This window comes from Ammodytes marinus (genome assembly GCF_949987685.1).
Source record: "Ammodytes marinus genome assembly, chromosome: 19".
NCBI lineage: Eukaryota > Metazoa > Chordata > Actinopteri > Uranoscopiformes > Ammodytidae > Ammodytes > Ammodytes marinus.
In genome coordinates this window covers 20,193,167-20,208,237 of record NC_137223.1, presented here as the reverse complement: position 1 = coordinate 20,208,237, position 15,071 = coordinate 20,193,167, and the positions used below count along the sequence as shown (strand labels likewise).

Genomic DNA, 15,071 nt, shown 5'->3' with positions numbered 1-15,071 from the left:
ATTCCTGGTGAACATTGAACGCTGGTGGATTATGTGTTAAACACACTTCTAAAAGATAAGCCCTTCTCAGAGCTGAGATTTATTAATGTCGATTTGCAAAATTGTGGAAGTGGATACACAATTACAGCTATAATGATAACCCTTAAGCACAAAACACACATTGTGACTGGTCATTGTAGGAAAAGCACAAGCAAAGCGCTGGCTCTGTTGTAGTTAAGTGCCCCAGTGTGAGCCGCCATTCATAATACCAGGACCCTGAAACCGAAGCAAGATATTTGAGTTTGTACAATAAGTCAGAACGATAAGTCAACTGACAGAAAATGAATCAAGACAAGATGGGACTGGTATGTCATGCACTAAGAAATGACTGTTAATTTAAACAAAATGGATCAGGCAAAGGGACAGCAGAGCAGGAATGCCGCATGTGCTTTATTTTAGAGCTCAACCTCACCTACACTGAGCCCAAACACTTTGATGTGTAAAGTTTAGTTGACTTAATTTCAGCACAATCATCTACTCGGTATCAATACCTACTATTGAGTCCTGGGTACATTCAAATGTAACAACAAAAGAATGAGGAGAGTGTGTGTCAAAACAAGCGCACCCATTGGTTATATTAATACACCCCAGCATAGCTCCAACAGACATTCGTAGACCTGAATCTAGAAAGAAAACTTTGGGTGTGTGTGTACGTTACTCTCCACGTTACTGTACACACTTTATTTCCAGATTATTTTTCACTTGTCACACACACACTATCTGTGATCAGAGGAACTGAGTCTGCAGCGCCAGTGACAAGTCTGTTGTGTTTTCTGTTCCAGCCCAGATGGCAGTGTTGGCTGAGTCAGCACTGGCTGCTGCTAGTCCACAGTAAACTGGATGATTAGTCCAAACAACAGTAGGAGAGCTGAGAGAGTTAAGGAGGAGCTGAACAAATCGGGGAGTTGTAAGACCGTTTGTTCTGTGTCAATGAAATAATCACTTAAACAAGTGTGAGTGTGCAGCTCCTTCTGAAAGCATGTGTTCTTGTCACTGCTAGATAGTGCGTTCACACTCAGAATGGCAAAATGCAGGGCACAGCAACTATCTGAATGGTGCACTTAAAAACGGTCAAAACCGTTGAGTGGTAAACGATGGATACTTCTCACCCACAACCGTCACCATCTTGCCTACGTAGTGGAAGAGGCATGGCAACCCATACCTTTCAAACCTGTGAATTGGTGGTGGAGGAATTGGTTAACACTGTCAACACTGACTCGCTGTATGTTGAGTTACATGCATTTTTTTTACTACCACTTGTGACAAGTCAGTGTCCAATTTGAGACACTGACTTCAGAAGCTGACTTTGTCCAGTTGCCATATTCAATATAGCTTAAATATAAAAGACTGCAGAGTCCAGACTAACTGCATAACTTATTTTCTATAAAATGTTGCTGTACATACTACATACACAGGCTAGGCTCTGTAAACAGGCATTGCTAGCTAGGGTGGGTCCCCTCTGTTTACATGCCAGTTTACAGAGCCTAGGCTGTATACCGGTATGAATGAACACCAGATATTTTCCCAGCGCACACACAGTATGGACAGGTCGATCGTGAGGAGATATTCACTGATTTTGACATAAAAGTTATTTTGACAACAAGCGCTCTCCAGAAACGCTGACTCCAGCTTTAAACTAAAAATCAGATAGGAGACTTGGCACTGGTGCAGTTTGCAGAGAGGGAAATCCTTTACAAATTCTCATTTGGTGTCACAAAGCAACTTGTGAGTCATAGCTGGACTGGAACAAAAACAGAGAGCAGCTAATCTGTCAATATCCCATTACCTCCACCCAGCCACAGTTCAAAGCAGCACGTTCCACTAGCAGGATGCCTCTTTGTAATGGTTCTGGTCATCATATTTCACAGTCACATCAGAAGGTAACATCAATGCCGAGTTTTAGCTGCATTATGCATTTCTTTGATCATGACACCATGTATTCAACCCAAAGGTGAATGATTGCTGTGTAGTTTTGGTGTAATATTGATGATAATGTCATTAGTGTTGGGGTTGCAGTGGTAAAACTATATCCCTGGCTGCCTAATTAAATACAAATATAATGCTAAATTCCACATTCAATGTCTATGGTTACTATTTATGCAATACTGGCAGTGTGGTTTGGTGTGGCAACTTAAAGCAGTGCAAAATAAGTACAAAAACCAGCGATGCAACACAAAGGCTTGGCCCTTTGCTTGCCTCAGGCAACCTGTAATGCAACAGCAGGTTGAAAACCACAATGTGAAAAAAAAGGGCCACTGTTTGAGAGGGTGTGAGAGATGCCATATCCTGTTTTTCTGTCACAGACGCCAACACTGGGCGGTGAGAGAACGAAATCTAGCAGATTTCTAGAAATCTAACAGCTACTGCTCTGCCACTGCGATGGTCCAGCAGAGTTTGAGTTTGAGACACACAAACAAGCAGACCTACACACACACAAACACAGACACACACACAGACTGCATTCAGACCCAGCCAAGATACATTTGTAACGTCCGACATGTCTTTTGCTCTTTTCGATGTTCTCCCACTAGCTGCACCACATCACATCGGCATGGCATGTGAAAGCTTTACATGGTTCACAACCAGCGCTACACAAATCCCAACAGCAACTGATAAGTCAGTTTACATTAGTCACACGCTTGTATCAAAGGATAACATTACCAGGTGGTTATTGTTGTTCTGAAAGCAAACCCACTCTGCAATTGTATGTTAACATCTACGTTAATACTCTGCGGTTCATAGTAACAGTGAACAGTGCAGTACCTACATATTATGTGGGACAGACATTTGAAAGCAGAAGTCTGACACCGTTTAAGAGTTTAACAGAACAAGACCTGGTTTACACGTGGTTGTAAACCAAGTGCCGCATCGTGAGTTTCTTTTTTTTATAAATTGCAGTTTGTAGTAACGACCTGGCATCTTTGTTTTAGGGCTACATGAAGTCCTACGTGCCCTAACTTGTTCACACTACGTAAAAGTGAACACTGAGGCTGAATCCCTGACAGCGCCATGCAAAGAACATGCAAAGCATTTCAACTACTTCCACGAGGGATCAGGTTCACCCACAACAGCCATTGTCTCGTGTGTGTTTCAGTCAGAATTCAACCAGCATTCCATTAATGCTGCAGTTACAGCCTGGCATACCGACTGAAACAAGGCAAGAGTGCACACACACACACACACACACACACACACACACACACACACACACACACACACACACACACACACACACACACACACACACACACACACACACACACACACACACACACACACACACACACACACACACACACACACACACACACACACACACACACACACACACACACACGAGTGCAGCTGTTGCTGTATGTCCCATTCAACAAAAGAGCACAATTTCAGTGCTTTGAGAGCCACAATAAAGCACATTCCTCTCACAACTTCCCGAAATTAGCATCTCAAGGTTGTTTGTAATGTTAAGCTGGCAATCAATATGTAACAAATAAAAGGTCATGATACTTCTGCAGACCTCTAGGAACTGGTTTGCACAAGTTCACATTGCTGTGTATATTTCAGACTGTTTGAGATACTTCTTGGAGGATGTTATCCTTCAATCGAAGCAAATTTCTCAAACAGTTATTATTACCAACCAATGCCATGTAACTACAGCCAGATGAATGAACCATTGGCAATGAGGTTGTACTGCAGTTGGATGTAATGAAATAAGTTGTCTGATAACATCCCATGGGGCAAAAATAAATCCATTGTCAGCTCATGTCCAGAGAAGAGAAAAAAAACAGCTGCTGTCTTGGCATTTACATGGTCAGCCTTAGACCAGAATACCTTGTAAATGAACTGGGATTAGGGCTTTTCTGCAGGTTTAACAGGCTATTACGTTCACACATCATAACACCAGAAAGGGCATATATTTGTTTCCATCCATCCACCTGCCAGTACAAATACAGCAAATTGATGTCAGTTCGTGGTATTGCCTCCTCGACGCAGTTATCATATTGGACCGCAGTGATCGCGGGTGCAAAGAGTTGGTCAAATGTTACAACTACCAGCAAACTGGGTTCCTAAAGCACTCCGCTCACTCACTCATGTGCCTATTCAAGCGATTAAGAACTATAATAATGAGGCAAGAACCAAATATCTCCATTCACGGGTAACTCGAAATGAAACGTGGCTTGAATTCGGCTGCTACTTCCAAAGCTAAGTTTGCTGGCTAGCCCAGTTAGCCAGCACTGTTGTCAAGCAAACCCGGGTTTGTGTACTTCCTCAGTAAAAAAATAATAAGCTACGGGAGACTAAACAAGGCACACGCAAGGGATACATTTAAGTATTGTTGCACTCGTACACAGCTTAACGCCGCCACGCAACTCACTTCAGCGCTCAAAAGCTGCTAATGCTAGCTAGCGAGTTAGCGCTTCCAGCCCCGGCATCTCTTCCCATGTGAACTCGTTTGACAGTCACTGATTTGACTCGGAGACACAATTTGGCACCACACCAGGTGAAGTTAATCCATCTCAGCGCTCGCTGAATACAAGTAAAAGTTTGTCAAACGTCCAAACTCACCTGTATTTCTCGTAGGTAAGTACTTTTTCGAGGAAAAGGTGGACTGAAGTGTTGGTTTGAGGCAGTACTTTTCACCGACCTTGGCAGATCTGCCTGTCCCCCAGCAGCAACAGAACCACAACACGCTCAGGCACGTACCCCTCCCTCCGCCACCAGAAAAAAACATGAAAAAAAAACTCTAGCGTCAAGCCCCACCCACTCACAGTACTGATTGGTCAATAATAGGGACAGTGCGATATGAGCCAATTAAATCCTCTATTGTTTATAATTCCTTGTGCAATAGCAATGCGGCAAATGATGTTCTCTCTGCAGTGCTTGGTAATGATTTTGTGTCTCCAATTTGAAGTTGAAAACCCAATGAGCAAAGCTTAATTTATTGTATTGTTACATTGCGTTGATTTAAAACATTGTATCCCTTCTTAAGAGAATTTAAAAACAGGCTTTAGGTATACTGTAGCATATAGCCTAATCATATTTTTTAAGGTTATTATATAGTTTACTTTCCTACCCCTAATTGATTTCTTCTTGTTGCTTTATCTTACCCTTACTAGTGTTTAGTGTGTAACACATGTATTAATATTATGATAAAGTTAGTTCCAACACAATTATTTTCTTGGTTTATTAGTGTTTGATTATTTAAAAACAATCTATTTTCTTTGTCATATAAGAAAAGAACCCCTCATCTTTGGGATTTGGCATCTGGAAAAGATCACATTTCAAGATGGGACCTTGGGACAGTGTAGGATTATTATTATGAGTGTATTTAGTTGCAGCCCAAATAAAATTGTGTGATTGGAACCTGAATTTGCGGATCACATCATAACTTGTGCCTTTGAGCTGTTTATGCTACCCAACCAGAATGCTTTTGCTTTTGGCCTCATAACATTCACCACCGGATCAGGGTTCAGATGAGGAATTTTAAGTTGCACGATGGTGAACTTCCTGCTAAGCAAATGCCAGCATCACAATTTATGGCATGATGTTTGAACATCATTGGGCCTTTTGTGAATGGGGGGAGCTTGCATATTTGGCCCTGGAGGCTTGCAATTCAAAGCAACTAGAACACACACACACACACACACACACACACACACACACACGTGCACGCACACAGCTGCTAAAATTGTCAAGGCTCTACTATACAATCAAAACAAGCAGTTTTTTCAGTGCAGGGCTACATTGTTGTCGACAGTGTGGTCGATGCTATGTGCAGGGTAAACACACCTCCACAGGACTGTAAGGGCCGGTTAGGTTTAGATGATGGGGGTCAGAGTACACCCACGTCGTCCACTACCGCAGCCACAGGTTGTCATGGAGTCAAGTTCCCTTTAAAGCTTCTGCACAGACGCCCACACACACACACATCGGGCAACACGCAGCGTGTGTTTATTGCTCTGCAGCTTATTGTACTCCATGTTATAATTACCCACTGATATGTTATATATCATGTGAGTTATGACGCTGGAAATAGGTCAGTTAAAGTGAAGACTTAAACTGTCACTGTGTCACTTGTGAAGTTCTCAAAAGAGGGAAATATAACATTCATGATATTGGAAAATGTTATGTATAGGCATTATTAACTTAAAAGACCGTAATTGGACATTTGAATGACACAAGCTTATGTTATCAAACAGAAATGTACTCTATAGTTCACTAACTAGAAAATAAGAAACCTTAATGGATAGGCTAGATTCTAATGAAGGTTTTTTATTCTTTGACCTTTGATGACACTGTGAATGCTTAAGAACATATCTGCTGGAGGCCTGTCCTCTGATCTGCTTTCTGCTAGACTGAGAAGGGCATTGACTTAAACGTCCTTTGGGGATTGCTAGTTTGTCACACAGTTCATCTTAACAGCCATACAGAAAAAGTCCAATTGTATGAAGCATGTCCAAAAGTGACACCTGGTGGCGATTGCTTGTAGTGTTGTCATAAGTTTTGCAGTAGTAGTATTCTCATAATGACACAAACAAGATCATTGTTACAGTCTAAAAGTCACACACTGCATTCAGACTGTAGAGAGATAGCACTAAGTGAAAATCTACTTTAAAGGATTTGTAAAATAAAAAATAATTGTAATAAGGCTGAGCTGAAATATGGTGGCTAAATCCGGCAACATGTGCTATATCAGAAAAAACATAGAATGAGAAGAATAGAAGAAAAAATATCCACACTGTGCTAATCCTGAATCCCATTAACAGTAGCTTATGTGGAACTTCATTTCTCATAAACGAAACCTGCATATTAAAACACTACTTGATACAAAGAAATCAAGTTTATGGTCAATTATTCATCCAAACACCGTGGTAACCTGGTTTCAAGGCTCGGCTTGTTTATAGGAATCTCCCTGTAGGTGGCAGTAGCTCCCCACACTGCTGACTCAGCCGGCTCTAGCTCTCTCTGCACTGATATCGACCTAATTCAACACAATGTATACATCATCTTTGCTTTATTGGAAAATTCACAACTGCAAATTAATCTGTTTAGAAGTATACGATCTAAATGGCTGTGCATTCTGTTTACTGAATATTGTGAGCCCTCTTATCTCATCATTGTGAACACAGCCTGGCAGCACCAGTGGGGTTGAGTTGGCTATAGCAGTCACTCACTAGTGTGTTATAGGATTATGAGTTCTTTATGCCGTGTCATATAAGCTGTAGGGTAAATAAGCCACAGCAGGAAGCCGTCATTCAAGTTTGATGATAATGCAAATATATGCTAAATGCTCCCCTGTACACACCGTGATGTCTCCTTTATTGTGACATGACCAAGATGACATGGGATCCCTTAAGACTGTGTAAATGGAGACATGGGGGGTAAACAAATAGGTGGGTTGAATAGATAATTTTTCTCTGCCTCAGTCTTAAGGCGGTTTGAGGTATGATACGGCAAACTGCTGCACACATCCTGCAATCATACGTTGGAACACAAGCTTAATAGTGAGAGGCTTGTTGGAGCCAGCATGCAGTGGCCAGTGAGCGAGACCCAGTTTTGGCCCAGAGCAAGGACACACAAACCTTGTTTATTACACGGATTTGAAAATGAGTTTCATATGGTGACATAATTTAAATTAGCTGTTTTTTTTTCCGAGCAGGAGACCTGAGATGCACACTTAGAGAGCACAACATAATACATACACTGATATTACATTCAGCCTCTGGGGTTGGCGACTAATTCAAAAACAAATGCCATGCAAGCATTACATTCTCTGCCTGCCCTTGGTGCCGGGCAGAGCGCAACAACAGTTTCCACTCTTTCATCTCCCAATGTCCATACTTGGCAGCGAGCCGGGGCACTGCTGGCTGCTGCTAATGGCTGGGTGGACTTGTTTGGATTGCTCTGGCTGTTATACACTTAGCCTACATAAAAAAAGGACAGGAGAAAAGACACATTTGACTTAAGAACCTAAACGGCCATGTTTAAGTTTGTTAAAGAGATCCTATTATACTACTTTTCTGGTCTTCATTTCTTGTTAAAAACTGCTATAGAGCAACCTGACACGAATCACATCACAAAAAACTATGTAGATTTTCGGGACACTCTTCCTCTTACCTAGCGAGCACAGCAGTCTCTCTACACACACTGCTTTGAGCTTCTCTGCCCCTCCCCCCCCTGCTGCAAACCCCACTCCGTTGTGATTGGTTACCTTCCTTCCAGCAGCGGGAAATTTTCAGGAAGCTGGGGGCATGCAGCTGGAGCTTGCCTGAGCGGCAGCAACCATACATGGAAACATGACAGAAACGACCCGAGCGTGACAGAAACAATCCGGAAATTTGAACGAGTTCGGCTCGACCGGCTGCCATAGTGTTTAGTGCTCTGCATAGCCACCCCAGACGGTTAGCAGGGAATACGTCGAAATGCATGTACGTAATTATTTGATACTCTAGTATGGTTAAACATGACTATAAATCATTATAACAACGTTTATAGGTCATAAAAGTCGAAAAGTATCATAGGTCCGCTTTAATTGCTTTGAGTCTCAGGCGCTTCTTCATTTGCCCCGTTTTCAGATCATTTGGTTTGCACAGAGGCAAAAGGGAAAATGTTAAGCGATATGTCAACATTTCCATTTTTTCTTTTTTTGGGTGTGGGTTAGAATCTAAATGCTGGCCAGAACAGATGTGAGTATGCATGTCATCTAAATGTCACCACCGCTGTGTGATGACAAGGCTTTTTGATGCCCAGTGGACCAGCAGGTGCATTGAAGTGACATCTCTAGTTCCTCACAAACTCGCCGCAAAATCATCCAAATGCCAGCTTGTATACGATCTCCCCGGCAGTGGAAACCCCAGGTTCTGCTGAGCGTAAAAAAGTACAACGTGAATTAAAACCCACTCCTTCTCCGTCTGTTGACACTTGTCTAAACTGCTCACCCTTGTTTGTATGTTCAATGTGTGTGTGTGTGTGTTTGTGTGTGTGTGTGTGTGTGTGTGTGTGTGTGTGTGTGTGTGTGTGTGTGTGTAAAAACCACCACAGCAAGGCATGTTTCAGCTTTAAAACAAGTCAGACCTCACTGTGCTCTAGTCTACTGGCCTTGCTGTAAGCCCATTGCTTGGTCCAGGCCACACACAGCTGCCTGTTTGCTGACTTTGAGACCATCTTGTCTTACATTGTCCGCAGCCTGTCTAAACGCTTTACCATGCCTCTGTCAAGCTCACAGCTATACAGTATTTGAGGGGGCTCTTGAAATAAAATTCAGTTTTGAATCTGGCTTGCCCTAAAAGCAGCATAGCTAAGTGGTATTTCCACTCTTTCCACTTAGACACACATGTGCCTAAGTGCTGTCATGCTATTCTTCTGCTTCTGTTTTGCGGTGTCACACACACACACACACACACACACACACACACACACACACACACACACACACACACACACACACACACACACACACACACACACACACACACACACACACACACACACACACACACACACACACACACACACACACACACACACATTTTTGACAGCAAACAGTAAGCAGCCCTTCTCAGATCTGCCAGGCTGTGCAGACTTTGGCGCACTTGTTGGATCTTTCCTAGCGTTTTCATCTAATTACCTTGGTCATAACCCCCCCTTTCTACTCTGCCCTGTCTCCTCCTTTCTGCCTGATTCTCACAGCGCCCCACTGAATCATCATCAAAGCTTCTGCTGCCTCCAGACTAGGTTTGCACTGATAGCAGTTTGATGCTTCTTGCTGTGAGTTGTGTGTGTGTGCATTTTTCCCTTCTTTTAATATATATATTTTTTCTCTCTTTTTCACCGTTTGCGAGCTGACCTGTAAATGAAAGGTGCACCTCGGTAATAGTGGTGGGCTCCCTGCAATGGATTCCAGGGTTATTGATGGCAAAGGCATCTCGGTTTGCGTTCCGATCGATGGCCGTGGGTCCACAGTGGATTTCCAGACACAAAACAGAATGCAGCAGCAGCAGCCATGAGCGTGCCGACCGATTAGGGTGTGCGAGTGCATTGGTGAGAACTATAGAAAGCATTTTAAAAAAGAGAATAGAAGAGTAAACACCTCAAACCACATAATTATCAAGCCAATGTGCATGTACATCCCGGGCTTTGTCGTCAGATTAGTGTCAAACATTAGAGGGGGCGGTGTGGACTCAGGCATACGAGTATTTGTTCGCTTGCTCGGAAGTGAAAAAATGTCTGTGTTTGCCCTGGAACTCGACTCTGTTGCTTGAATATTCCAGCCTTATCTGAGTGTAACTTAAATGATGTTGTGGCTCAAGAAAAAAAATTCTTATAATTCTATGATGGCAAATTTTAATAATGATTTAGAATTAAAGCAAAAGCATAAACGAGAAATATGGCTTGAATCAACTGGAATCCTCCTGTGCACAGTGGGATCCCCAAAGGTTTGGGTATAAACTTTAAAATGCTGATTGTTGTTTTTGGCCAGAGGGGTATTGTGCCCTATTTTTCCCACCATCAATTCCCATTTCTCACTTCAGACACTTCAGACTGCATGTCAGCATCATTGAACTTGAGAAGGAAGAAAGGAAAACATTTGAAGATAACAGTTATTGTGGAGGAAACACAACAGACGCGTGCAATTATCTGTAAGTAATACAATAACTACATAAACTGGTTCATCCCCTATCCAATACACATGTTCAAATATGTACACAAACATTAACAAAAATAGACATTCACATGCTACCACTTGGCCAGTTCATATAAAATCAAGATTTGTTACTGTTTTTATGCCGATGACACTTGGTTATACTTGCTATTAAAACCTGCTGATCCAAGCAGCCTAGCCAGATACAAATGGAGCTAGAGATAGAGTGAATATCAAACTTGCATTCATCAGTTGGCCGACATAACAATTCCAATCGAAGTCGAAGGTTTGAAAATTGTAAATGGTGATGTTTTAATGTTGTATTTGTTTTGCCACCCCCAAGTGGAAGAAAATCAATAAATGTAGCTTTAAAAGCATTGTGTTCAAAATAATAAACTAAAGGTTTACATACCTTGTGACCTATTGGTTAGATCATGAATGACTTCATCACACATAAAACAATCTAGGGTATTGCACAATGAAATCTCCTTTATTTGTATAAGTAAGCCAATATATAAACCATTTCATTTCCAAGTTGTTCTAAAAAGTTGAATCAGCACTGGATCTCCACCCCTGCAATGCTCAACACCCCCAGCCACCCACACACTGTTTTCTTGTGGGCAGTCGTGACTCGTGTTGGTGTTTCCCCCCCAGCCCTCTCCACTGGCAATGACTGAGTGGCCGTTTGACACCATGTTCTTATGCAATCAGCCCAGGCATCGGAGCGTTACTATCGAGGGGGCGCCAGGGACTATTGGGTGCCAGTTAGAGCACAGAATGCTGCTTATCTGGGGGGAGAGGAAGGCAGACTTAAATAGTTGGTGGAAACAAGATGGAAGAAAAAAAAGAGACAGTGAAGAAGACAAGAAGAATGACACGTTGAATAGGGATATACTGCATGACAAATAATGATCAAATAAAATGCAGAAATAGCAAAGAATGAAAAGAAGAAAACAGAGGGATGAGTGTAAAGAGAGAGAGACAGAGCCTGTGAGGGATGATGCTGTCTGTGTCGCTCAGTGCAGTAGTCTCTGCAGGGCCAGACAGTCTGAGAGAGTCTCAGTCGCTAACACACTGCGGCACACACTCCTGCTTCAACACCATCGTCGCCCGGTCCAGTTACGCAATGCCTTTTGATTCATGCCTTAACTATAGATGTCCATTATGATGATAAACCCAGTCCAATTATCTCCTTAGTTACCACACACATTGCAGTGGACATGCTGTAAACCCACTGGTAGCAACAGACTCTCGCAGAGATCACATTGTGAGGTTTCTGAATTTCTGTGCAGCAATGAAGTCAAAAATGTACCCTCTTTTTTTAATTTCTACACCTGTGGTTGTGTGTACGGTGTCAACTACAGATTGCACATAATGTGTCAAAATTTGATTGATCTACTTACTAATGAAGCCTGAGCAGCGTACAAAATGTGAGGGCAGGAATTGTAGTTATTTGAAGGTCAGTCTTTATTATAGAGTTACGGTACATCCTCACATTTTGGGTTTGCATATATTTCAGGCAGGACGGGCCCCATTGCTCATATCATGTGCCCCCAAGTGAGTTGGTTCTGCTTATTAGCGCTCTAGGTTTTTTTACACAATGACATTCAGTAATAGTCTGCGTAGCCTGCGGTTGTGGTCTGAGATATGGAGTTAATAGGAAAGGAAAGAAAAGCAGTACATTCACTTTTCAGGGTCGTAATTATTCATAACTATGACCCCTTGAATGTTTAAAATGTGCATTTATCCCTCACCTCAGTATTTAAAGGGGTACGCCGCAATACAGTATTGGTGTTCCATAAAGTTGGTATACTCATGGCAGACATCAAAGTAAAAGTAGGGCTAAAAGCAGTGGCAAAGATATCCTAGGATACGAATGAAAGATTTCAACTTTTATTTGTACTGTACTATGACAATAAAGGCTTATCTTAACTAATCATATCTTAATAAAATGTGGCCTTTTATACTTATATGTAGCCCATGAAACCCCATAGCTACTCAACAATAAGTGACGCCATTAATAAATTGATCGCCACAAAAACGGACTCTTCTCTCTTCCTCCGGCAGTGCAAGGAGTTCCAAAAGATTCATCAGTCCCATAAAAATATCCAGTCGGGCTTTTATACGTGTCATTAAAAAAGAATATGGAACCGCCCCGCCTTAAAGCTCTTTCCTTTTCACTGCTAGTTGTCAGTGGATACTGAGCCAGGCAGCCTCCTTAGCCGCTCAATCGCTGCCCCCGCCTCGAGGATTACAATGAAGTCGTCAGATTACAGAAGCCTTCTTGATGTGTGTGGGAGTGTAATGCTTATTTCGTCAGGCCCGTATCAAGTAATCACATTAAGTAAAACTGTAAAGGGGATGGTTAGTGCAGCACTTTCCAACGCTTTTGAAAAACAAAGAGAGTACTGACCTCAGTTTTTTTTCCTTTTTTGTCATTAGCCATAATGTGAAAAAAAGAGAAACTCATGCTGCTCTCTCAATGCTGCAGCAGCCCTGAACTAGCGCTGCACGGCTAATGTTGATTCTCCACACAAGGTTAACACCATGGTTAAAACCCCTCGTCTTCATGCCACAGACACTGTCTCTGTGTGTGCTGCTATAGCACTCTCCACTCTCCACACTGACTCCCGTGATGTCTTATCTTGCGGGTTAACTGGCCAATGCTGCAGTTAATGATGCCAAGTCTATACAGGGGATTATGTGTGCTCTGAAAGTGTAGAGGGGTGTGGAGAGACACATAGAGACAGGGGAGAGAGAGAGATATGGAAAAGAGCCAGAGGAAGACAACTAGTGGTGAGGGGAATGAAGTAGGAAAACTCGAATAGAGTGGCAGAGGGAGATGGAGAGAGAGAGAGAGAGAGAGAGAGAGAGAGAGAGAGAGAGGGGATGATGGGAGGCTCTGGATGTGTGAAAGAAGAGAAACCTTGAGCACTCCCCAGTAACCACACACTTTATTTATTCCTGAATGACAACAAACTCGTGAGGATTTTTTGTGTCTATGCACGATAATAAAAGCCATTTTCACAAAAAATTTCAATTGAATAAAAAATATGTTTTTCACAAACCAATGAATAATATAATGAATAATCTCCTGCTTTAAAAGTAATTCCTTAAATCCAAAACAATGAGCTGCAAAAATGGCTGGTTTGTTGTTATTTAGTGTATCCTGAAACTCTTACCATGGGTCCAGAATTGAATATTTATTGGTTTATTTTGAAGATATATATAGACACATTTCCACAGTGCTATACTCCCCATGTACTCGATTCTAGTCTTGCATCCTTCGCATTATCCCTCTGTTTTGTTAGAAGAGTGTTCCTCTCGCTCATGTCGCTGGCTCTCTCATTTGCATTTAAAGGAGGACATAAAAACAGCTATATGTGTTTGTATCAGAGTGAAATGATTTCTGGGAGATTATGTGATCAAACAATGTGCAGTTTGTCGCAGCTCACAGATGCTTTCCCTGCCTGTTAATCTCCCACTCTGACCTTGGTATGAGGTAAACTACTTTTGCAGTCTCTCTCTCGTCCTTTTTACTTTTTCATGTCTCTGAATTTAATTCAGCAGCGGTGTCGGCCCCTCGGGATCCCGGTCGCTCCCTCCGTGTGTTTGAACTCAAGCGTGAAACTACATAAAAACAAAACAAAAATTGAAGGAAAAAAAAACAGAAGCAGTTGGTAAAAATGGATTTCTCTTGTAGGCATATGCGGAAGCTGCTGCTTTGTAATGGTGACCTCAGCCAATTAGTGAGCTGTTACCATGGACCTATAAAGAAAGGCTGTTACTTCAGAGCGTGTTCGTAATGTCGATTAAGTGTTTGCAGATGAAAAAAAGTATGATATTCTGACAGGAGCTCTGACATCATTTGCTTTCACACAGCATTCGTCCTTCAGGACGTATCCTGTACCGAGAGGTATCGTTCCCGTTAAGCCACGAGCAAACTCACTTTGTCTGAGAGCATATTCTCCTCGTTAACTCCAAAAAAAGCTGCATAAAAAACAAGAGGAAGAGAAAGTTGAATTCTTTTGGTAAATAATTGATATTCTCTAAAATATACATGAAATTCTCCATTCTGGTCTTGTATATTATGTAATCCGGGGCGCTCTGTGAATCAAACGTCTCCCAACCCCAGTCAGAGTTGGAGTTGCGTAACTCTCCCGATAGGAGTCAAAGACCTCAGGGCATCATCATTATTTTTTTTACTAAACAAATGCCTTTCTCGTTCTCTAAACCATGGCAGCTGTCACTGTATTATATAAAAACAGATAATTGCAATTCTCTGTTCTGTTTTTTTCATTTTCTGCCCGCACACACCCACATGCATTCATGCAAACATGGTGCTGCTTATAGCCGTTGATTGCATTGAGTTTGGCTTAACACGACTGACGTG

At 42.1% G+C, this 15,071-nt stretch overlaps 1 protein-coding gene across 1 annotated transcript in view; it reads right to left on the bottom strand.

Annotated features, from left to right (window-relative positions):
- The window catches only part of fam49a (family with sequence similarity 49 member A), a 33,989-nt gene extending 29,252 nt beyond the window's left edge, over positions 1-4,737 (bottom strand). The window contains exon 1 of the mRNA XM_080047351.1: positions 4,603-4,737. The gene's annotated coding sequence lies outside the window, so the exon portion shown is untranslated. The remainder of the gene's footprint in view (positions 1-4,602) is intronic.
- Between the last annotated feature and the right edge of the window lie 10,334 nt (positions 4,738-15,071).